Source organism: Bos grunniens, chromosome 5 (assembly GCF_055505025.1).
Source record: "Bos grunniens cultivar Pamir isolate PY7600 chromosome 5, Bosgru_T2T1.0, whole genome shotgun sequence".
In the NCBI taxonomy this organism is placed as follows: domain Eukaryota; kingdom Metazoa; phylum Chordata; class Mammalia; order Artiodactyla; family Bovidae; genus Bos; species Bos grunniens.
Window position 1 is genome coordinate 23628724 of NC_141169.1, and position 25190 is coordinate 23653913.

The 25190-nt window shown below is 40.3% G+C and overlaps 1 long non-coding RNA gene and 1 other non-coding gene across 2 annotated transcripts in view; one reads left to right on the forward strand and one right to left on the reverse strand.

Moving 5' to 3' along the window:
* Positions 1–7507: 7507 nt before the first annotated feature.
* Positions 7508–25190, reverse strand: part of LOC147371404 (uncharacterized) — a 298466-nt gene continuing 280783 nt past the window's right edge. Inside the window, exon 3 of the long non-coding RNA XR_015163547.1 lies at positions 7508–8268. This is a non-coding gene — a long non-coding RNA (uncharacterized LOC147371404). The remainder of the gene's footprint in view (positions 8269–25190) is intronic.
* TRNAG-CCC (transfer RNA glycine (anticodon CCC)) lies at positions 21911–21983 on the forward strand. The gene has a single exon. It is a non-coding gene; the product is annotated as a tRNA-Gly (tRNA).

A 25190-nucleotide genomic window follows, 5' to 3' on the forward strand; every position in this document is an offset into this window, starting at 1 on the left:
TCATGTCCATCGAGTCGGTGATGCCATCCAGCCATCTCATCCTCTGTCGTCCCCTTCTCCTCCTGCCCCCAATCCCTCCCGGCATCAGAGTCTTTTTCAATGAGTCAACTTTTCGCATGAGGTGGCCAAAGTACATTTGGCCAAAGAATCTTTAACCAAATTTAAAGGTTCAACTATATAGTTATTTTCAGAAAATGACAAATTACTTAGGATATTTTTGTTAAAATTTTCAAATAAAACTGCATGAAAGCACTTATACATCTTTCACTATATATCTGACCATTAAAGAAACATTAACAGAAACATTAACATTTGCAAAACCATTCTGGGGCTTAACTGGTTTCCAGCAACCTTTCCTGTTCCTTTGGTGTTGAATCCTCCTCTTTGCAGCATAAATCTTGCCAAATCCACATTTGCCAATGGCTTTGCAGGTAACTCTAGTAGTTTTCCTGTATCACTTTCATCAACTTCATGAAATTCCAAATGTTTAGCAGATTGTGATTTTTTTTTCCATTTGCAATTTTTCTGCTTTGTAGTTTCATTGTATAGTCTTGTGTTATCGATATCTGATAAAGACCAATAAAAGTGACTGGCCCACTAGTCAGGACAGATGCTAAAGTAAAACAGATATTTGAATGAAGACCAGTTTTAAAAATGGCCAGCTCATGATAACAATTTTTGCTTTCCTGACACCTCTTAACTAGAGAAATTTAGAGGATGAATACTAAGAAAGCAAATTAATTTCTCATTAAACTGCTAAATGCATGTCATGTACTCAACACAGTGCCTAGTGAATAGCATGTACATTAGTTGTTAATAAATATTTTCATTATTTACTTAAAAGCACCTATATGTTCACAAAAGGATGAAGGCATTTAAACATATATTAATCATATAGGCCAAGAAGAATGTTTTCTTTAAATCAATTCCCCCTCTCCATCTACAAGCATCATGACTAGAACATTTTTAAAGAATCTGCCATTCTTCAACCCAGCTTTGTTCTTTATAGCTCTTTTCCCTTCTTTTGGCTCATATTCTTTCAATGACACTCATCCCCATCTAAGGTGTCATATATTTACATATTTGTTTTGTTTGTCTCTCATCACTACAATCTAAACTCCAGAGGCCAATGGCCTGGTTTGTTCATCAGCGTGTCACCAGTACCAAGAACAGGGCCTGGAACATCGTAGGTGTTGAGTGAGTATTTGTTGAATCAGTGCTGAATGGAAGACTCTTCCCACCCTCCTCCATCCACCCCATGATCTTGAGGTAAGGGATCCTAGCCTACTGTGGCCCAAAGAACTTCAGATATGAATCAGAATGGACACTGTTCTGCTGCTGCTGCTAGGTCGCTTCAGTCGTGTCCGACTCTGTGCGACCCCATAGACGTAAGAAAAGACTGTATAGAGAGTCCCAGAAGCATGAAAGTCTTCTGGGGATGAAAGGCAGTGGATGGTCACTGTAAACTCAGGCCTTCCCTTTCCTTAGACTCAGATCCACTCTAATTCACTCCACAAGGAACAGAAGACAGTTTGCAGAGCAAAGAAAGGAAGTTAGAATTCTCCCTCCTACAAAGGAAACGATTTTTTTGAGTCATGAGGAAGGTAAAAGAGCTACCCCATAAGGGTCAGGAAACCTGGGTACTGATGTCACCTCTGACACTAATTGGGCCTGTAACTCAGGAAAGTTAGGACAGACTTTCAGGGCTCTTCAGCTTCATCTCTACAGTGGGTGGGTGTGGCCAGATCAGCATTTCCTAAACTATGTGCCTTGGGACATTTGACCTCATCCACTCCAGTACTCTTGCCTGGAAAATCCCATGGGCGGAGGAGCCTGGTAGGCTGCAGGTCCATGGGGTCTCGAAGAGTCGGACATGACTGAGCAACTTGACTTTCACTTTCCACTTTCATGCATTGGAGAAGGAAACGGCAACCCACTCCAGTGTTCTTGCCTGGAGAATCCCAGGGACAGGAGCCTGGTGGGCTGCCGTCTATGGGGTCACACAGAGTCGGACACGACTGAAGTGACTTAGCAGCAGCAGCAGCAGCTCTAATAGGGTACCCACTAGCCGTGTGTGGCTGTTGAGCACTGGATAGTAGCCAGGGCCACATTTTAAAATGTAAAGGGACTTCCCTGGTGGTCCAGTGGCTAACGCTCCACACTCCCAGTGTGGTGGCCATGGGTTCCATCCCTGGTCAGGGAACTAGATCCCACGTGCCACAACTAAGTGTTCACATGCTGCAACTGAAGATCCTGCCTGCCACAACTAAAAATGATGTCACGTGCCACAGTGAGGATTTAAGATCCTGGCTGTTGCACAGCCAAAGAAAGAAGGAAAGAGGGACTTCCCTGATGGAACAGTGGACACGAATCCGCTTGCCAATGCAGGGGACATGGGTTTGATCCCGGGTCCAAGAAGATTCTGTGTGTCGCCCTTGTGCTACAACTACTGAGCCCACGCTCTAGAGCTCTCAGGCTGCAACTGTTGAGCCCCTGTGCTGCAACTACGGAAGCCTGTGGCTCTAGAGCCTGTGCTCCACAAGAGAAGCCCCTACAGTGAGAACCTGTGCACCGCAACGAAGAGCGACCCCCGCTCACCAGAACTAGAGAAAGCACAAGCACAGCAACAGAGGCCCAGGGCAATCAAAAAAACAAACAAACTTAAAATGGAAAACAGAGCATGAACAAAGGGAACACACAGAAACCGAAAAATAAAAAAAGAAAGAAAATAATAAACTAAAGTGCAAAAACTAAGGCAGTGTACAGAAAAAATGTGAAGTATCTAATTAATACTTTTTATGTTGATTAATGGTGAAATAATAGTTTTATATATTGGGTTAAATAAAATACGCTATTAAAATTAAGGTAGTATGGGAGGCTGTGCTTGTTGTGGGAGCAGGGGGTAGATGGGAACCTTCAGCACTTTCTGCTCAACTCTGCTGTGAATCTAAAACAGCACTAAAAATGATAAATAACTACTTCATATAAAAAATTAGGCCAACCTGTTTCTTTTTACTATTAAGAATGTGGCTAGTAAGTAAAGTTGCTCGGTCGTGTGCGCCTCTTTGTGACCCCATGGACTGTAGCCTTCCTGGCTCCTCCGTCCATGGGATTTTCCAGGCAAGACTACTAGAGCGCGTTGCCATTTCCTTCTCCAGAGGATCTTCCCGACCCAGGGATCGAACCCAGGTCTCCTGCCTTGCAGAAAGACTGACTACCATCTGAGCCGCAAGGGAAGCCACACCTTTGGTGTGGTTTAAATGTCGTGGTGGCTACCAGGACATTTATTTTTATTTTTTTTAAATTTAATTTAATTTAAGTTTTTAACTTTACAATATTGTATTGGTTTTGCCATATATCAAAATGAATCTGCCACAGGTATACATGTGTTCCCCATCCTGAACCCTCCTCCCTCCTCCCTCCCCGTACCATCCCTCTGGGTCATCCCAGTGCACCAGCCCCAAGCATCCAGTATCATGCATCGAACCTGGACTGGTGACTCGTTTCATATATGATATTATACATGTTTCAATGCCATTCTCCCAAATCATCCCACCCTCTCCCTCTCCCACAGAGTCCAAAAGACTGTTCTACACATCAGCGTCTCTTTTGCTGTCTCGTATACAGGGTTATTGTTACCATCTTTCTAAATTCCATATATATGCGTTAGTATACTGTATTGGTGTTTTTCTTTCTGGCTTACTTCACTCTACCAGGACATTTAAAATTGTGTATGTAACTACAGCTATGGCAACCCACTCCAGTACTCTTGCCCGGAAAATCCCGTGGACGGAGGAGCGTGGTGGGCTGCAGTCCATGGGGTCGTGAAGAGTCGGACACGACTGAGCGACTTCACTTTCACTTTTCCCTTTCATGCATTGGAGAAGGAAATGGCAACCCACTCCAGTGTTCTTGCCTGGAGAATCCCAGGGATGGGGGAGCCTGGTGGGCTGCCGTCTATGGGGTCGCACAGATTCGGACACGACTGAAGCGACTTAGCAGCAGCAGCAGCAGCACAGCTATGGTTCTCGGGATATTTCTATTTGACAGGGCAGTTCTGTAATCTGAGTGAAGTCTCTGATCACATCACTCTATATCACATCCCCCACTGCCTCCCACCCCCTGCCCCTTATCTCCCCTCCCCCCCACTCCTGCTCCCTCCTACCTCATGATGCTCATTATCAAAGAGAGCACATTGAAACTTCTTGTGGTATTCAGTGTATGGAACCCTGTTTAATTGACATTGACTAAATGTATTGGTCATAAAATCTATATTCCACTGAGCATCTCTATTAGCACCTCTCAGTTCTGAGGAAGATATTTTAGAGAATAGTGGTCCAGCCTTCCTATAAACTCTTTTTAGATCTAGTAATTTGTGATATTGGGGCTTACCTAGTGGTAAAGAATCCACCTGCCAATGCCGGAGACACAGGTTGGATCCCTGGGTCGAGAAGATCCCCTGGAGAAGGAAATGGGAGCCCACTCCAGTATTCTTGCCTGGGAAGTCCCATGGACAGAGGGGCCTGATGCGGTACAGTCCATGGGGTAGCAAAGAGTCAGACATGATTCAGCGATTTGTGATATTATGGATCTATGTATGTGGAAAGAAGAAATGAGTGAGTTTCTCAGACACTTTCTCAGACGAGGAGGGTTTCAGGGAGAAATCATGTTCTTCAGCACTTCCTGGGAGAGATCACCGTCGGTTGAACACTGGAAGGGAAGAAAGTTGGGAGAGTAGCAGAGAATTGGGTTAAGCGATGGAGGAGGAGGAAACAAGCCTAGTTTGGAAGATTTCCTCAGAGAAGCCTCATGCTAATGACACTCAGTGAAACCTTGGTTCTGAACGGCTTGGGATGTTGATGACCTCAAGAAATTAGCACCATAGGAAACACCTAAGTCTCAGATAGAACATGCAGTGATGGAAATGTGGCATTCTAAAAAGAAACAGCGTGAGTGGCTGGAGGCTGCAAGAAAGTCCATGGTGAAGAGAACACAGGACGTCTCAGTGACTCTAATCCAGACCAGTAAGACAGGGCAGTTCCACACTTTCTGCCCTTACCTCCAGGCCTCCAGGGAGCAGATGGGGAGAAACCCTTGAGGGCTTATCTAGTCAGATAAAGCAGTGAAGCCACAGCCTGTGGCCTCTGACAGATTTCTGTATGGGTGATAAGAAACCTATTTCTGGTGCCTGACATTTCTGCCTGTGCTTCCAGACAGTACCCTAGGCCAGGTGCTATACTGCCTAGGATTTCTGAGGTTCCATTATAAATGGGAATTCCTCCTGAATGAACCTCACAAATTCTCCTATTGATAACTAACTTCTCCCTTGTCCTCTGTAACTGCCAAATATTGCTGTGTAGAATGTGCTGTTTTCTATAACTTCCAAGCATTTATTCTGAATGAACAGTTTCTAAAGTTCTATTCAGATATAATTTATGTACAAAGTACAATGAACAGAAGAAAGAATCAGACCCCAAAGAAGTTCAGCGACTTGTCTCTGATACCAAAGTCAATGGGCTTCCCAGGTGGCGCTAATGGTAAAGAACCTGCCTGCCAGTGCAGGAGACGTGGGTTCAATTCCTGGGTCGAGAAGATCCCCTGAAGGAGGACGTAGCAACCCACTTCAGTATTCTTGCCTGGAGAATTCCATGGACAGAGGAGCCTGGTAGGCTTCAGTCCATAGGGTTGCAAAGAGCTGGACATGACTGAAGTGACTTAGCATGCGTGCACCAAAGTCAGTAGCCGAACTGCATCCAGAACTTGTTTCCAAACTCTTCACTTAATACTTTTCTAATATATCATGTGAGTGGAGGAGACAGAGAAGAAAATGAAAGGAGAACAAAGCAAATGGAATAGGAGGTATATAAGAATATTGTTAGAGGATTTTTTAAAAAAGGCTTTTGTTTTGATACATTGCAGCTTATAGCCTGTAGCTTCCTGTCACTAAATATTTACAAGTTCTTTCTTTGTTTGAAATACTTTTTAACACACAGAGGGTTACCCAGATGATTCACAGATCCCAAACCACAGGCTAAGCAGGCAAGGACAACATTTCCTTCCTGAGCATGGTGCTAAGAAAATACTGAATGGACTCACAATGCCAGAATGGATCCTTGGGGTCCACGGCAGAAAGATCCCAGCTGGTCAATTCTGGATGGACCATCTTTTCAATTTGTAAAGATCTTTAGGAAAAGCATTTGGCATCTTTCCCCCTACAATTTAATTCAGGAAGAACTTGCATCTTTTAAAAAAAGTTCTTTAGCTTTAGTTCTTGTTTCTAAACCTGGAAAATGAGGTGTTAGAAAAAAATCAAAACAGCCTGGAGTTAATATGAGAAAGAAAGTAACTGGACGACAGGATAAGGAATGAGCAACTACTAAAATGCGGAGATGGCTCAGACGCCACAACCTCTAATTCATGTGGCATGTAATCTTCTTAAACAATGATTAGAGATACGAAATGTGCATTTGAAGGGCTTAGAACTGTCATTAATTACTCTGCAATATCCCATCGACCAAATTCCCCCTTCAAGTAAATACATGTGGCCTCCATTGAAATTAGTGGCTGTCACTTTCAGATAACTGAAAGGAGAATTTGGTTCTGTGATCTCACAGGCACTGTGAAGACTTTGATTTACAAACAGTTACTAAAGAAGATTTCTACCAGAAGCAGTCAGCAGTAAGGAAGAAACTAAATACCTTTATTACAACTGAGTGAAGAAACACTTGTTACTGAAGACTTTGTTCAGGGCAAGATGCTGAGTACTGCTGGAGGAATTCCAGAAGGCATAGACACAGCCTTGCCTCCACCTGTTCCCAAATCTTCAAGTGAGAGGCCTGACCAACATCTTTTGTATCTGATTCATTCTCTCAGTTCTCAGCTTAAATATCACTTGAATGAGATTAAGTCTTCTTGGTAGTGTACATTATATTTGTAATTACTTGCTTAAGGCAAGTGTTTGTACACAAACGCATATAAATTTCTCCATATCCTCATCAAGACTTTTCTTTTCTTTTCTTTTTTTAAATGACGGTCATCCTGATAGGTGTGAAGTGTATCTAATTGTGATTTTGATTTGCATTTCTTTAATGATTATTGACGTTGAGCATCTTTTTATGAGCTTATTGACCATTTGAATATCTTCTTTGGAGAAATGTCTATTTAAGTTCTTTGCCCATTTTTCTAATTGGGTTGACTTTTTTTATTGTTGAGTTGAAGAACTTCTTTACACATTCTTGATGTTAATTTCTTATTGTATATATGATTTGCAAACATTGTTTTACATTCCATAGGTTACCTTTCCACTCTGTTGATAGTGTCCTTTGATACATAAAATTTAAATTTTAATGAAGTCCAATTTATGTATTTTCTTTGGAAAATATCTTTTAACACTGGCTTTGTAAAAGTAAAAATTTTTGGACATCAGGACTCAGATTAGACATGGAGGAATTTTGTCCTGTTATAGTCGAAGCAGACCAAAATGAACAATGTAATAAATAGATGGGAAACAGTGGAACCAGTGGCTGACTTTATTTTTTGGGGCTCCAAAATCCCTGCAGATGGTGATTGTAGCCATAAAATTAAAAGATGCTTATTCCTTGGAAGGAAAGTTATGACCAACCTAGACAGCATATTAAAAAGCAGGATATTACTTTGTCAACAAAGGTCCATCTAGTCAAGGCTATGGTTTTTCCAGTGGTCGTGTATGGATGTATGGATGTGAGAGTTGGACTATAAAGAAAGCTGAGTGATGAAGAATTGATGCTTTTGAACTGTGGTGTTGGAGAAGACTCTTGAGAGTTCTTAGGACTGCAAGAAGATCTAACCAGTCCATCCTAAAGGAGATCAGTCCTGGGTGTTCATTGGAAGGACTGATGCTGAAGCTGAAACTCCAATACTTTGGTCACCTGATGTGATGAACTGACTCATTAGAAAAGACCCTGATTCTGGGAGGGATTGAGGGCAGGAGGAGAAGGGGACGACAGAGGATAAGATGACTGGATGGCATCACCGACTCAATGGACATGGGTTTGGGTGGACTCCGAGAGTTGGTGATGGACAGGGAGGCCTAGTGTGCTGCGGTTCATGGGGTCACAAGGAGTTGGACATGACTGAGTGACTGAACTCAACTGAATAACTCACAAAACTGACCTGATTCATGTGCTGTGGATGGTCCTATTATATATCCAGCATTTACATTTTTCCTCTTGGCATCTGAGGGGTACAGATTTCCTGCATCCTCTCTCCTTCTCTGGATGCTATAGTATCCTGTTGAGACATGTGAGCATGGAGTCAAATAAATGATACTTTTTCACTTATAACAGTAATAGTAACCCAATCTAACCATCCCAAGCAAAGAAAAAAATTTTAAACACAGAGAAATGTGAATTTTGCTTGAAATTCTTTGGCTTATATAAATGAAAAGAGAGGCACATTGGGCCAGCTCCATATTCTCAACCAATGTCACAGCGCTGCTCACCTCTGAGTTGACTCCATTCTCAGGTCATACTTTTCTTATGATAACAAAACAGTGTCTATTGGCTCTTGAGTTACATGCTATCCTCTCAACAGCTCTAGGTATAAGACAGATTCTCTTTTCCTATAGTTCCAAAAAATTTTTCTATATGATTGTTTATATTAAAATTGACTACATCGTTTTTCACAGAATTAGAACAAAGAATTCTAAAGTTTGAATGGAAACACAAATGACTCCAAATAGCCAAAGTAATTTTGAGAAAGGAGAACAAAGCTGGAGATATCGTGTTCCTTGATCTCAAACTATCCCACAAAGCCATAGTAATCAAAAGAGTATGGACCTGACACAAAAGCAGGCACGTATCAATGGAACAGAGTAGAGAGCCCAGAAACAAGCTCACACTTATATGATCAAAGAATCTACAAGAAAGGAGGCAAGAATGTGCAATGAGGAAAAGTCAGCCTCTTCAATAAATGGTGTTGGGAAAACTTGACAGCTACATGCAAAAGAATAAAACTGGACTACTTTCTCACATAATATACAAAAATTAAACTCAAAATAAACTAAAGACTTAAATGTAAAATCTGAAACCACAAAATCCTAGAAGAAGATATAGGTAGTATGGTCTTTGACATTAGTCTTAAATTATAATTATTATTATTGTCTCTTCAGGAAAAAGAAACAAAAGAAAAGATGAGGACTATTTTAGGTCTATAAAATATCAGAAATAGTAATAAAAATACTCCGGATTATATGAACCAATGATTTAGACTCTGGACACAACTGTCACTTTTTTAAAAGCATAATCTTGAAGCTCCTTTACAGACCTTTGAGAGTTGAGACCATGCAAATGTTTCTTTTCCTAAAAATGTTAGGCTCGAATGTTATTCCTCATCCTACCACCTCACTTTCCACCTGTCTTCTGGGCAGCCAGTTTTAAATATGGGTTACTCCTACCTTGGAGTCATTGCATTTGCTATTCCTCTTCCTGGAACACACTTTCTCCAGAAAACTGTGTGGCTCACTCTTCCACTTCCTTCAGGTCTCTGCTAACTTCTCACCTCATTGTAGGATCTTCTCCAAAGACCTTGTCAAAAATAACCTCTTTCCACCCCATCACTCCCTACCTGCCTTTTTAAATGATAAATGGCAACCCACTCCAGTATTCTTGCCTGGAGAGTCCCATGGACGGAGGAGCCTGGTGGGCTACAGTCCACGGGGTTGCAAAGAGTCAGACACGACTGAGCGACTTCACTTTAACTTTATCCTTACCTGACATTTTATACATTAAATTGTTTTTCTCTATCCTCCCCTCTAGATGTGAGTACTCAGAAGTCTTAGACATTTCATTGGTCATGGGTATATCTCCAGTTGAAAGAATACCGCTTGGTACAGAGTAAGCACTCAAGTAGATAATCAATATAGAGTGAGAAGATCTCAATCTTTTCTCACTGTGATACACATGATAGTGTTTCCTCAAGTAGGGCCCCCTCCACGGCAGATACACAGATCAGGCGAATCCTAAAATGAGTTTCCTGGCAAATGAAAAAAATGGAGCCATTTTCAAGACTCCAGCTTCCATGACCTTTCCTGAGTTCAAAGCGCATATTCAAACACTTGCTAATCAAGAGAGAAGCAGCCAAGGAACTACCTGAGGCAAGATTAAAGGAATTGGAGAATGAAGACTAGGAGACTTGACCATCTGAGACCCTTCACACCCTCTAGTCCTCTCAGCAACCCCATTCATGGCAAGTATTTTTTTATAAAACTCCCTATCAAATCCTCCTGGGTTGCAACACACAGTTTTTTGAGGCAGGAACCCACTGTATCCCCCTTGCCGACTAAGTAATAAAGCTATCTTTTCTCCTTCAGCAAATAAATAAATAAGAGTCCCATTTTGATACAGATGGGAATGGGGTGTAGAATTCAGAAGCATTTTGCAAACATGTGAATAATGAAATCAGCCATTTAAAGATTTCTTATAAAGCCCTCATACAGGAATATGTATCTTATAAGAAAATAGCAAATTAAATTTAAATTTTTTAATTATTTTTTTTCCTAATTTTATTTTTCTTTCATCCTGAACCTCCCTCCCACCTCCCTCCCCATCCCATCCCTCAGGGTCATCCCAGTGCACCAGCCCTGAGCACCTGTCTCATGCATCGAACCTGGACTGGTGATCTGTTTCACATATGATCATATACATGTTTCAATGCTATATTTTGAAAAAAGAACCTTGATTTTTTCCCTAGACTTCTAGTCTGAGAGGTAATATCATGTCAATTTGTTTTATCTAATAACAACTTTTGAAGTACAAAATTGTTAATATATTTGTGTAGGATATAAGATTAATATAAATAGAAACCTATTATATTTAAATTATTAATGACATCATTCAAGATGCTCCTATTCTTATTTTTTCTGCACTTGATAAAATAGTCCCAGAGGAATGTTAATATATCTTATCATGATTATATATATTTTTCTTTTCCCTTATGTTTCTTATGATTTTTATTTTGTGTGTGTGTGTGTGTGTGTGTGTTTTATTTGCATCTCAACTTAGATATAACTTTCTTCTTAGAAGCTTCCCTGTGACTCCCTCTCTTGGGGCTATATGCCCTTCCCCACGTGCCCCCATGGGATCCTAAATTTACCCTACCAAGGCTCTTGTACTGCAATTGCCCGTTTCCTTATCTCTATCCCTGGCCCCATCCCGCACTCCCACCCTACTTTGTTGTCCCCACCCCTGTCCCAAGATTCCAGCATAATACAAGTTTCAGAAGAGACAAGCCCCTGACTACCTCATTGACCATTTTATGTCTGGCACATAATGTGTGAACCAAAATTTGTTAAATTAATGAATAAGTTATATTTAAAAATAAGCATACAAAAAGTATTGTTGAAAAGGGAAAGTGTCCTATGCACAGATTTTTGATAAATAATAAAAACGATGGTGTGAATTTTCAGGCACAATCTCATTCTGGGTGCCTGCAGTTTGGTGATAATGACTGTTCAGTTCTAGGAGATCATTGTAGTTCTCTTGCCCTCTTCTTTATTACAGACTTGTTCATGGATAGAATTAAAAAGAAAATGGAGCTTGTGTGTTCATGAATACACATGCCAAAATGAAATCTACAATTCAGCTAAGGACATGGAAACATTCTTGAAGCCCTCAACAACATATATTCAGGGAGAAAGAAGGTTTTTAGAAAACTTGGAAAAGGCATAAAGTCACAGCTCATAAGCACTTCAGTAAATGATAATTGTCACTATTATGAATATCAGCAAGGCACTCACTGCAGCATGTGGCTTTGAGAAGGTAGTTTCAGATTAGATACAATTTCCAGTTTTATAGTTCTCTCCCCTATCTCTCCCACTTAAGAAAGCATATCTTGGGGACCTTCAGGATGGTGGAAGAGTAAGATGTGGAGATCACCTTCCTCCCCACAAATACTTCAAAAATACATCTTCATGTGGAACAACTCCTACGGAACACCAGGAAAGCACATCCAAGGCAATAAAGCAAGAAATGGATTATTTCATGATTAACCCTAAGTCTTCCTTAACTTATACATAAAACATAAATCATTCACACACTTGGTATTTTAATTTTAGCAGTAACGATTTATTTGTACTGTGTGGGCATGCCAGGCCACTTTAGTCATGTCCAACTCTTTGTGACCCTATGGACTATATAGCCTGCCAGGTTCCTCTGTCCATGGGATTCTCCAGGCAAGAACACTGGAGTGGGTTGCCATTTCCTTCTCCAGGGGATCTTTCCTACCCAAGGACTGAATCTGCATCTCTTACATCTCCTGCACTGGCAGGCTGGTTCTTTACCACTAACGCTATGTTGTACTGTAACTGAGAGTTAATCCCATCAATTATGACTTGAGAAGCTAAGATCCAGAACTGTAGCTCTTCACATTTTTGACTGGGGATAGCTTAGACAGGGCCAAAGTTTCTATAGTCTGTATATTCCACTCAATTCTACTTCCCAGAGGAAAAAAATCAATTAATACAAAGACTACAAAAACAAAAAATTGAAAATATTAGTTAAATCAAGGATAATAACAATTGAAAAGCATAATCAACTTAAGGCAGAATCTGTGATGCACTGATAACAAAAACCCTTCCCAAATAAATCAGAGAGTCCACCCACCTGCCTGCATCTGTGTGCACACAAGGGGAGTTTGCAATGTTGAGAAGTATTCCACATGACCAGGCTGTCTTAGAGGAATATGCAATCTATTCTAGAATTCTCTAGTGGGATATCTGACAAACTCAATAAAAATATGAACATCTAATTTTAGACACCTTTAAACTCACCATTAGACATCAAATAAACTCACTTATTTGCTATTAGGTAGGCCATAGTAACGGAGAAGGCAATGGCCACCCACTCCAGTACTTTTGCTTGGAAAATCCCATGGACGGAGGAGCCTGGTAGGCTGCAGTCCATGGGGTCACTAAGAGTTGGACACGACTGAGCGACTTCACTTTCACTTTTCACTTTCATGCATTGGAGAAGGAAATGGCAACCCACTCCAGTGTTCTTGCCTGGAGAATACCAGGGATGGCGGAGCCTGGCGGGCTACTGTCTATGGGGTCACACAGAGTCGGACATGACTGAAGCGACTTAGCAGCAGCAGGCCATAGTATGTAATAGTGAAAAGCCAGGAACTCTAGAATAGAAAGGTCTTGCATTGTTTGATTAATTCATTCAATGCCCATCAGATGAATCTTTTCAGACCTTCAGTGGACAACAAAGAACACCCGAGAAACACTGGAGTAAGACAATAATCTAATCAAGTACTCATCTTATCAATAGCTTCCAGTATGTGCCTAATACAATTAACTGCTGTGAGAGGGGTATAAAAATATGAACAGGCTCTTATAATCTTAAGTGCTCAATAAATATTTAGAAAGATAATGTATTATATATTAAAAGTCAAAGCAACATATATGAGTAGTGTTGTTAGACAAAATGCAACTGGTCTTGTGCAGGGTTGAGAATAAATCCAATGCTGTCAACGCTCTGGTCTCAAGATATGTTTTACTGCATCAAAAACCTGACAACCTGTATCAGCAAGTCACCCACGAACACGTGCAAGATAAACTACAATGGAAATAGCATCTTGGAAACCAAGTATGAGTCTGCGATAATAAAATAGGCCCAAAGCCTAGGTTTCCAGTTTATTTGGCAATAAATGTGGATATACATGAGACACAATTCTATAATATGCTCAAGGCTTGGGAATATGTGCATCAGTTAATAAGTTCCTATAAAACACTACACTATGAGATTTGATTCAGTCTTTTACACCTTCTACACCTGCTGCAAAAATAGCTGCTATAAAAGAAAATCAGACACAGTGAATAATTCACAACATGAATGCTCTTGTGCAGGTGGGAGTTAAGTGGTGTTTGCCTTTGTCTCATTTTATATGGTGAAACCTGCAGTAATAACCTAGACTGCTTTCTAAAATGGAAAACTGAGGATTCTAAACCAGCAACAGGGCCGATGTGAACTTGCTGGCTGCCTGGGAGCATTACCAAAAGATTCAGGGGGCCGCCACAGGTTTTCTCTGAATTCACTGCCATTTGTTTTCTTTTCTCTGTGCAGGCTATAAACAGATTATAAATTGCGTGACGCCACTGAACCTGAGAAAATACAAGGCTACTTTTAGCATTATCTACCAGAGCATACAAGAGTTTCTTTTTTTTAAACCAAAAACTGCTTAATCTGATCTTGATGCCTATGTCTATTAACTATTTTTTCAGAGAACACAGAATTTTGAAGGACCAAAAAGGAACAAAAGTAGGGAACACATGAATGGTTATATGAATTAGGTTTTGCATGTGTGTATATAAAGATATTTTGAGATTTGGGGAACCATACAGACCTGGAGAAAAAGAGTGCCACTTTCAGGACTAGCTAATTTCTACATATAACATCCTACCCATAAACACAACTTTCACATGCAAGCTAACCAATCCTGAGTCCATATCCTCCATCAGCTCCTATATTTAACTCTCACACACCCAGCCAATATTTCCTTTCCCCTAAATCATCCCAGGGCCAACTGCAGGGGCTATAACCACCCTGTAGCCAAATGCCCCCCAGATCAGATCAGATCAGATCAGTCGCTCAGTCGTGTCTGACTCTTTGCAACCCCATGAATCACAGCACACCAGGCCTCCCTGTCCATCACCAACTCCCGGAGTTCACTCAGACCCACGTCCATCGAGTCAGTGATGCCATCCAGCCATCTCATCCTCTGTCGTCCCCTTCTCCTCCTGCCCCCAATCCCTCCCAGCATCACAGTCTTTTCCAATGAGTCAACTCTTCGCATGAAGTGGCCAAAGTACTGGAGTTTCAGCTTTAGCATCAGTCCTTCCAAAGAAATCCCAGGGCTGATCTCCTTCAGAATGGACTGGTTGGATCTCCTTGCAGTCCAAGGGACTCTCAAGAGTCTTCTCCAACACCACAGTTCAAAAGCATCAATTCTTTGGCGCTCAGCCTTCTTCACAGTCCAACTCTCACATCCATACATGACCACAGGAAAAACCATAGCCTTGACTAGACGGACCTTTGTTGGCAAAGTAATGTCTCTGCTTTTGAATATGCTATCTAGGTTGGTCATAACTTTCCTTCCAAGGAGTAAGCGTCTTTTATTTCATGGCTGCAGTCACCATCTGTAGTGATTTTGGAGCCCAGAAAAATAAAGTCTGACACTGTTTCCATTGTTTCTCCATCTATTTCCCATGAAGTGATGGGACCGGATGCCAGAATTAGTCAAACTAGCCCATTTTAAGTGTTTACTCTGCCTTGTCATGTCTTTTCTGCTGAAACCCCAATAAAGGCTCTGGACTAGGCTTTTCTCTGGCTCCTTTCTGCCTCCTGACAAACTTCGTGCTCCCTATATGGCCCTGTGTGGCATGGCATGGCCACTCCTTTCAGGAAATGTAAGTAATAAATTCTTCTTCAGTGGTATTGACATCTCCATGTCATCACCCAGTCACCTTGGTGAATTTGTGCTTGTTTTATTTATTTATTTATTGTCAGATTAAAATTTTTATTTATTTATTTTTAATATAAATTTATATATTTTAATTGGAGGCTAATTACTTTACAATATTGTAGTGGTTTTGCCATACATTGACATGAAACAGCCATGGGTATACACGCGTTCCCCATCCTGAGCCCTCCTCCCACCTCTTCCCTATCCCATCCCTCTGGGTCATCCCAGTGCACCAGCCCCAAGCACCCTGTCTCATGCATCGAACCTGGACTGGCGATCTGTTTCACATATGATAATACACATGTTTCAATGCCATTCTCCCAAATCATCCCACCCTTGTGCTTGTTTTAGAGCACAAGTGAGATAATGAAATTTTGTCATTTTAGAAACATGGAAGTTTGACTTTAAGTCTAGCTCAGAGACAATCTACTTTTACAGAATTATCAGGAGTGAGTATAACACACAGCCCACGATGGCAGCCAGACACTCTCCTCCTCTCTGCCTTACTTCTGACGTGGCACAGGGATGCCTCAGGGAGCACACACTGTTGTTGACTTTCTATCATGACACAAAAGCCCTGAAAACGTGTGTGACCTCCTAAAGAAATCAGGAATGTAGATCTATAGAGGAAGTGAAACAGTGGAGCCCTGCTCTCCTGGTTCCCCTAGTGCAGAGTAACAACATCAATGGTGGTGGTGACTGTGAACACTTATTGTTACTGCCTGCCTGACTCTGTGCCCCAGTGTTTCACATGCATTGTCTCATTGAAACCGCACAAACAAGACTCTGAGGAAAGTGCTACTATTACCCTGTTTCAGATGCGAGAATTCACAGGTAAAAGTCACTGGTCCAGTGCCACATTCCTGGTAACTGGTGACCTGCCACTAAACAGATCAAGTCTAAATCCATAGCCCATACTCTAAAACTCCCACCCTATGTTGCATCTGCCAAAGCCAGATGAAGCTCCTTCTTCCCCACAATACAGAATCGATAGCACAATTCCTTTGCTAATGAAATGTCAGTCTGAAAACCTCAATCCCCACTTGGCATGTCCAACTGGCTGGTGGATGGTGCCAGGTTGCCTTCCAAACCAAACATATTTTTGATATTTAGAATCAGGGCCAACGTCAGGCAATGTTGTGAAACAGGCAAACCTCTTGGTTTCTGGTGATTGCTCTTCCTGGAATTCAGTGTCCTCTTTGCTGCTGCAGATGACCCCGATGATTCTACTCCCCATACTGTCTCCTGTGGTCTGTGCCTTGGACCCCAAATCACTTCTTTGTCAGAATTCCCTTTCCTTCTGTTTTTCAAATCCATCAAGGGTTCTGGATTCAAGTGGACCAGGCTTCTTATTCTACCTGTACCATTTTAAGCTACATAAACTTGATCTCTGCTTCTCTCATTTGTAAAACTGCCATAGGAGTACAAACTTCTTCAGGCTTTTTTATAAGGATAAAAATGACATATCATGATGTGTGCTGTGTCAAGACCAATTCTTAACATGTAGTTGGTGCTCCATAATAGTTTAGTCATAAGGAATAATTCCCCAATTTTTAGACATGCTATTTGAATATAACCCTAAATAAAGAACACTAAATTCTAGAGCCACAAAAGGGTTAACTCTTTACATTATGGACACATTTCACAAATATGGCTTGATGAAGCAATCATGAAAGTAAGTACTTGCCTAGCACAACTGCTAGGAATTCAGAAGAAATCCAAGAAGTTTTGATAAAACTAGACAGTAAAATAAATTAAAATTAAGCAATGGCTCTAATAAGAGAACGCAGTCTGCTTTACAATGTTGCCACATATTCGCAGTTCTCATGTCAGGAAACTCTAGAAAGAATGTTTTGATATAAGTTCTGCAGAAATGATACAGGGAAAAAGCAGGAAGCCAAGCATCACAAGACTGAAGTCCTCATCTCCGCTCTGCCACTTGTTGGCCATGTAACCTTGGAAACGTCACTTGACCTTTATGGATGTCAGTTTCTTCCTCTGTAAAATGAGTGTTGGATCAGACAGTTCCTGAGGTTTCTGGATGTTGTACTATTCTATGAGTCAATGAGACTGACTCCACCGTTTTCCCTCCCCTCGTTCTCCGGAGATACTGTTGCCACAATAATTGCTGCTGCCCCTAAGTAACATCACATACAGGAATTCCAGGCACTGTGACCATGAATTCTAATTCCTCTTTGGTCACACCATTGTTGAATGACCTTGGGAAGGGCACCTAACTTCAGCTAACTGCCCCAGATGCCCCATGAGACAAAAACCTCCAGGGATTCATAGGACAAATTTTCAACTCCTTACATTTCACAAGCTGCCCTCCAAATGCCAATATAGTGCTTAACTTGGGACCACTCACGACCAATCATGAAACTAGGCTTGTTTCCTGAATGATTCTCAGTCATAGTGTGCTCCTACCATCCATAATGGAAGCCTATCTCTCCTATTCAAATCCTGACGATCTTTCAACGGAGGCCAAATTTGAGTGAAAATTTTAAATGTTGAAAAATCCGTCAAATTTGTGACAAACTCTAGTCTGGGAAGGAGAGCAGATATAGTCATACATTAAATAATAGAACCACAATGATTCCAATAGGTTGAAACAAAGAATGGAAACCAAGGAGAATTAATGCAAACTTTCAGTAACTATTTTTGAGTATGTATGTCTTGTAATAGGATTAGCACTATAATCCCTGCCCTAAATTTAACAGATAAGAAGTCCAGCATTTCTGTTGATGATGATGGTGATAATGATAGCTGCCTTTTATTGTGCAAATATTACCTATTAGGCATTATGCTCAGAGCATCTGCCAAGTCCATCAGAATGCTTTCAGCTGTAAGAGTACCTAACTAAAATGTGTTTAAGCAGTAAGGGTTTCCTATCTCATAGCCATTGGTGAGGAGTGGCTGGTTCCAGGGTTGGTTGACCAAGCAGAAAACCAACATCCTGGAGGATCCATCCTCCAACACTGACATTCTAGGCATGCAGGCAACATCTCCTCTTGTGGTTGCACGACTGAAATGATACCAGATGCCACATACAAATCTCAAAATCTAGAAAAGTACACCTGCTACTTGTCTCTTTTTATTGGTTGGGAAACTCTACCCCAGAAGGTCTGTACAGAATTCCCCATATCTCATTGTCCAGGATCAAATCACTTATAGAAACTTAAACCAATCAGTGACAAGAGGAATGAGACTGCCAATATCATCTTAGGTCAATCAAAATGGTTCAGTTTCCTTGAACACATGGAACACACCCTACTCAAACAAAACTGGGCTCTACAGGTGAAGAAGAGGAGGATATCTGGAAAATGGCAATCAGGTAGATAAGCAGCAGTGTCTACTACACATACGTTATTGTTTTAATAAATCATCCTCTAAGGAGTCATTACCTCATTTTATAGATGAGGAAACTGAAGCTCAGAGAAGTCAAGTGAAGTGCCCACAGTCACACAACTAGGTGTTGGAAAATCCTGTATTTCTAACACCATGTTGATGGTTCTGAAATTTTGTGCATGTAAGAAATACCAGCACAGATTATTAGTGAAAAAGTAAATTACCAGGTACCACATTCAGAGATTCTGATTCCATAGTCTAGGGTAGGAGCCCTCATTCTTCATTTTTAACAAATAATCCTAGGTAACTGGATGGTGATTGTCTATGAACTATATTTCATGGAAGATCACAGGATTAACTACCATTTGGGCAGAAGTCTGATTTCTTTTTTTAAAACTTGATTTTCTGGAAGCCTCAGATCCATTATCTCCAAAGCCACCCTTCTTTCTTATGCACCACCATAGAAATACCTCACTGAATTTTCTCTATAATCTACCTACGTTAAACTCTATGTAGTATCTAGGTCTGGCCCCCTAATTTAAAAAGGATACAGATGAAACATCACATGAGGGGAACAAATTTCAAGAAGAATTAAAACAGATCTTCTAAGTAGCCATTTAAGAATTTAGGAAGATTTGGAGTCGAATATAGTCAACTCTTTGGGGCAGGAAAGTTGAGAAAGTCATCATAAACCTTCAAATATTGACTAGGCTGGCACATAGAAAATTTGTGCAGAGGTAGAATCAATGACGAGAAATTATGAGGAGGCTTATTCTGTTTTATTTTAAGAAAGAACAATCTAATAATTAACATTGTGCAACAGTGCTGAGAGCTCTTTGTCTCACGAAGTATTCTGAATGCATGAGAGCAGAGGCTGGCGGGCCCAGTGTCACCACCAATATTGTAGAAGAGTTTCCTCAACTGAAAGGAAAATTGTGCAGATGACTTCTAAGATATGCTGTAATCCTCCAATCACATCCTCTGCAAACTGACCTGAGTTAGTCTTATACTGTTGTCATTTCTTCTGAATGCCTTGGGATGCAATTTAATTTGTTTTCATTTTATTAATATTAATTTGACTAACACACTTAATAGATTATTTTGCTAACACTACAATATCAATAGTAATATAACACATTAATCTATAAATATATTAATATAATTTTAATGTTATCTCTAATTCAATTTCTCAATATATAATGTATTTAAAATATTAAATTATTAATTTCTTAAAGTTTAAATTTCTATTTTCATTTTTAAGTGTCCTGTTTTCCTAAGTTGATGCGACATGTCTGACTCATCTTTGTGCCTTCGTGGCGTCTAACTCATTACCATGCTCATCATAAGTACTTAATACATAGCTGGCAAATGAAAAAGGATGGTCTAGAATGATGGGTAAGCACATTCAGATTATAATATTTCATAAGATGAGTAGATAACTTTTAGTACTTCTGTCTTGCTTACTACCATTCTTCCCTCTCTGAACACTGGGAATGGTGGTCATATATGGAATATGTAGCCTTCTTTCTGGCCATTAATGATTGAGCCAGAAGTTAACGCATGATTCAAGCTGAGACAATAAGATTGGGTAGCTGTATGGATAGCACGGGAACTCAGAAGAATGGTTTACTGAAAAACAATGAAGTAGATGAGAATATATTCTATGAAGGTATAATAAAAATGCACTTGAATTAATACCACTTTCTATGTAGTCATATCTGATGTACAATTTAAAAAAATGTTTTTGCTTTTTATTTATTTTGGCCAGACCATGTGGCCTGTGGGATCTCAGTTCCCTGATCAGGGATTGATCCTGGGCCATGGCCGTGAAAGCACTGAATCTTCCCACTTGACCACTAGGGAACTCCCTTGATGTGTAATCTGAAATGCAATTAGGTTCATTCGTTTCTGTTTATACTCAAATTTAGTGTTTGCCTTTCCCCCCACCCCTTTGGAATTAATTTTACTTTTCAAATACGTATAATTTTTACATGATTCAAAAGTCAAAACTATAAAAAGATAAACTCAGAAATCTTACTTCCATTCCTATCCCTCCTACTCATTGCTTGTAACCCTCCTGTTGTTCTTGTTTTAGTTGCTAAGCTGTGTCTGACCTTTTGCGACCCCATGAACTGTGTAACCTACCAGGCTCCTCTGTCCATGGGATTTCCCAGGCAAGAATACTGGAGTTGGTTGCCATTTCCTTCTCCAAGGGATCTTCCTGACCCAGGGATAGAGCCCATGTCTCCGGCTTTGCCGGAGGATTCTTTACCCCCTGAGCCACAAGGGAAGCCCCACAATCCTCCTGGGTGGCTATTTTATGAGCTTGTAGATTATCCTTAATATATATTTTTTGCAAACATAAAAAATGTTTTCCCTTTCTTATTATTGTTATGTATCTTGAAATTTCAGAAAGTTTATATTTTGACTGCAGTGCTTACCTTTATATTAATATTTTGGGTTTTTTTTAAGCAAAAGGTCATGATTCCCTTTTTCCTTGCATGGATTTCTAAATTGCTTTAGACTTTTAACTGACTTCTTTTGACTCCCACTTATATTGGGCATTACCTGCATGCCTACCAATGGTCTTATTTTACTTTCCCTTTCTCTTTTCCAATGATTTTAGCTCTATTATTTCCAATGTGTCAGAATGTTTAATATTTACATGCTACTCTTCCTCTTTTCCCCTATTTGTACTTAAGTCTTCGACCTATGTTTAAGTGTAATCAGTGCTTTTCTTTCTGTTTCCCTAGTCTTCTCTTGACAGGATACAGGTGACTGTCCAGGTGATTTCTTAGGATGGGATCATAATCATATATATTCTGACTTCTTGCATCTTTAAAACTATCTGCCTACAGTCTTGATATTTAAAGGACTTCTGGGCTAGATAACACAGCCTTGTTTTTAAAAGTGGAAATGGAAACAATTTGAGTAACCAGCAATCAGGGATTGTATAAATAGATTATGCTCGGTCAAATAATGGAATCCTGGCCTATACAGCCATTGTGCATGCTACAACCACTGTGGAAAAATATAAAATGATACATAAAACCTAGCATGATCCTTGGTGGTCCAGTGGCTAAGACTCTGCACTCCCAATGCAGGGGACCCGGGTTCAATCCCTGGTCAAGGAAAGAGATCCCACATGCCTCAACTAAGACCTGGGGCAGTCAAATAAATACGTATATAAATAAGTACACAATAAAGTGTCAGGATACTACAAATGTGTGTGCATGTACGTTTAGCAAAAAGCAGGTTGTGATACACACAAAAGTTAGGAGTAATTTCCTCTGATGAATATGATATTAAGAATGATTTTTAAAAACTAGGCAAAGAGCTAAAATTTCAAGGTTTATTTTTAACGTGTTTGTTTTAATCAATATCACAAGACACAGCATACCAAGGAGAGAGCAGAATGATCTAATTAGCAAGCTCGGGACAGCCTAGGCTGGTTTCGGCACCCTCCTGTGCTAGGTACTCAATTAATGTTGGCTGGAGATGAAGAAACTAGAATTAGTCACTCCCAGGCAGAGTCATTTAAGCATTAACTTTTTTGAATCCATCTCCTGTCTTCCAGGGTTGTGCTGAAGACGAAATGAAGTAGTATGTATGTAAAACTGCAAGTCTTGGGGCTGGCATATAGTAAGTACACCTATCACTTCTTCTAAGAGGGGAAGAGAAGATTAGTACCACCTCCTTTCAGAAAACTAACAGGGATATATTCAGCTTTACTTATTTTGAAGAATAGATAAACATTTTATCTATAAAAATAGATAAAATGAGCAGAAAGCCAGTAAAAGGAGCCTCAGGCAGCCCATAAGTGTGTTATAGAAAAACACAAGAGGGAGAAGAAAACAGACATACAGAGAGAAAAAGCAAGACAGAAGAGGTTTAGAGATCCTCAGAATCTATAATTCCTAGGGCTTCTGCTTGCCTGTGAGTAAGCGTGGAGGAAATCTATGCCCTTGAATTGTAACTGTGCTGTTTTAATAAAAAGAAACAGAGTGTACATCTGCTTCTTTCATTGTTGCTGTCTAGTCACTAAGTCATGTCCGACTCTTTTGTGACCCCATGGACTATACCCTGAGAGGCTCCTCTGTCCATAGGATTTCCCAGGCAAGAATGCTGGAGTGGGTTGCCATTTCCTTCTCTGGGGATCTTCTTTACCCAGGGATTGAACCTGAGTCTCCTGCATTGGCAGGCAGATTCTTTAAATCTGGGAAGCCACACCTGCTTCTTTAAGTAACTCTTAAAGGATACTAAACTCATCACTGGTCTTATAATAGCTGTCCCCTCAATAGGGCTGACCACAGATGCACCCCAGAGTAATTGAATAAGAATCTGAATGTGGAATGTCAGGCCTAGAATGTTTTAAAAGCATCTCTTTAAGTAATTCTACCAACTGGCCAGGTTTTGCTGGCCTGTACAAGGGATCACCACCTCTCCCATCTACAAAGACAGTCCCAGAGCAATTACTCCCTGAGCCCCCTTCTCTCGTAAGAGTCTCTCTGTGGAGATGAACAGTATGTGCGCTCCTACGGGTACCTCACCCTCCCTGAAGGTGCCCTCAGTGAAAGCGGTGGTCACTTAATTCTCCCCAACAGCGAAGACCTTGTGCTTCTTCCATTCCATGACCAAAGACAACACTTAGAGAGGGACTTCTTTGTGGTCCAGTGGCTAAGACTCCGCACTCCCAATGCAGGGAGTCAGGTTCAATCCCTCGTCAGGGAGCTAGATCGCACAGGCTGCAACTCAGAGTTCTCACACCACAACTAAAGGTTCAGCATGCCGCAACTAAGATCTGGTGCAGCCAAAGAAATAAATAATAATTGTTTAAGAACTTTCCTAAGAAAAGGACTTACAGAAAAACTACCCCTTGATCTTAAATTCAAGTTAAAATATCAACCAATAGTCTGATTCTCCCTGAGGATGGAGTCTGATGAGTAGAGAAGACAAAAAGCATAACTTCACGTGGGGAAAGAGAATGGAAGCCTGAAGCATCACAATGACATTTGCTTCTGTTCCTTCACCTCTTTCTGTTGTGTCCAAGTCAGCTGGGAAAGCCAGAAATGAGTACAAATTCTACTTGATCTGCTGGTTATTTGAAAACTTTTGCTCATTTCTTCTTTACCTCTTTTTGGTCCCCAATTTCTAGAAGAGTCAAAATAAGATAATCATTGGACAGTGAGGTAATATTGTGTTTGAACTGCTGAGAAACCAATCGGTGCTCCTTGCTGAGTTAATGTGTCATCCAATTCTGAGTGTTACCTTGTATTGATTTAATCTTAATCTGCTAAATATCATATTAAGTAAGGGCATGCAAAGATACCCCTGGAGAAGGAAACAGCAACCCACTCCAGTATTCGTGCCTGGAAAATCCCACGGACCGAGGAGCCTGGTGGGCTACAATCCATGGGGTAGCAAAGAGTCGGACACGACGGAGCGACTTCTGTGTGTGTGTGTGTGTGTGTGTGTGTGCGCAAAGATAAAGATTAGAATGGGAGCATTCTTTAAAATATTCACATTATAAAGTGTAAGAGAAAATATTTAGGCCACTAGGCTTAGTACACTCCAGTATTTCCCATTATATCTGCCATCACATCCCTGCGGTATCCACTTTCTTGCAGTGCCAAACAGCTCTCCTTGTCCATATACTCCAGACATTTTCATCCTTCTTGTCTTGGCTTATCCTATTCCTAAGGACCTTTTCTTAGGAATAATTTTCTGGGGACCTTTTCCACAGAAAGGATTTACAGTTATTTGACTCTAAATTAATATTTAAGTTCCCAAATTGCAATGTAAAAACATGGTTTTCATTATGTTCAGCCCAAACTACAACTCTATTTATAAAAGTAATAAAATAAGAAAATCACTTTCAAATTTTCTCTGGTAAGTTTCCAGAAACTTTTGTTGACAGACTAAACAGCTTAGACAATCAGTTCTATTTATAAACTTTGTCAATTAAACAGTCAATTTCAAACTGCATTTATAAATGTAATATACTCAAACTAATTTTTATGTGCCTCCAATATCTTGCAGGACTGATTTATGACTATAACAAATGAAAGCTTCTCTAGCATTTAAAGCTCTCTTGTTGCGACTCTAATCAAATAAACCTAAAAATAAAATAGATTGAGTTCTCAAATATTCCAATCCAGTTCTGTTTACAAACTCAATCAACATCTTATATACCTTTCAACTTAGAATCTCAAGGTTAAAATGTTACCCATTTTATATTGAAATCACAAAGACAGGCTTTCAGGATCCAAGTATGCTACATTCTCTTGAAATAGCAAACATACTGGCCCTTTTTAGCAAAGTTTAATTTGGGTAGATGGAAT